This window comes from Myotis davidii, unplaced genomic scaffold (assembly GCF_000327345.1).
Source record: "Myotis davidii unplaced genomic scaffold, ASM32734v1 scaffold699, whole genome shotgun sequence".
Taxonomy (NCBI): domain Eukaryota; kingdom Metazoa; phylum Chordata; class Mammalia; order Chiroptera; family Vespertilionidae; genus Myotis; species Myotis davidii.
The window spans coordinates 2,949,770-2,950,658 of record NW_006291007.1 but is presented as its reverse complement, the minus strand read 5'-3'; the positions used below and the strand labels follow the sequence as shown (position 1 = coordinate 2,950,658).

The following is an 889-nucleotide window of genomic DNA, read 5'->3' as shown; positions in this document are numbered from 1 at the left end:
CTCTTTTATTTAAATTCTTTATTGTTTAAAGTATTACATATGTCTCCTTTTCCCCCCATTGACCCCTCCCTGGCCACTCCTACCCCCAGCACATGCCCCTACCCTTTCAGTGTTCATGTTTATTGTTTATGCTTATATGCATGCATATAAGTCCTTTGGTTGATCTCTTGGATACATCTCTTAAGTATATAGCTAGCAGTGGAATTCCTGGTTCATATGGTAACTCTGTTTAACTTTTTTAGTAACTGCCAAACTCTTTTTAAAAAAATGTTTTTGTTGACTTTTTTAAGAAAGAGGGAAGGGAGAGGGAGAGCAAGTTAGAATGATATTTTAATTTGGTGAACTATCCATTTAAATATCTATTAAAACATATGGAGCTCACCAGCAATATGGAAAAGTATGAAATGTCAGATGAGTATACTATGTTTATAGCTCTGTTAAAATATATGGCAAAATGAAAAAACAGAAGGGAACGTGAAAAGGAAAACAATTCTATTAACTCAGGTAAAAGGCTAACATTTTTTTCCAATATTTAAAAAAATATTTTGTCATTCAATAACAGAGAATTTGCCACTTAAAATTTTGTCAGTAAATTATATTAAGTTTTTGCACAATAGTGACAAAATTGAATGTTAATTTGTGCTGTTTTTCCTTGATATGAGTTATAAATTATATAATTTTTTAAGAGTCTCTCACTGAATAGCAGTTTTCAGTATGTATTTAAAAGTATTGACAGTAAAAATGTTAGGGATAAGATAATGGAGGTGTAAATTTTAATCATTTATAATTTTTGGAGTTATAAAGTAGTCCAAGGGTGGACATTTAAATAACTTTTCTGATTTGAGGGAGATTATCAGTGCAGCTATTTGCAATTTATGCACTTGATTTG

At 30.5% G+C, this 889-nt stretch overlaps 1 protein-coding gene across 1 annotated transcript in view; it reads left to right on the top strand.

Annotated features, from left to right (window-relative positions):
* The window catches only part of NF1 (neurofibromin 1), a 187,721-nt gene that overhangs the window by 51,815 nt on the left and 135,017 nt on the right, over positions 1-889 (top strand). The gene's annotated exons all lie outside the window — the stretch shown is intronic.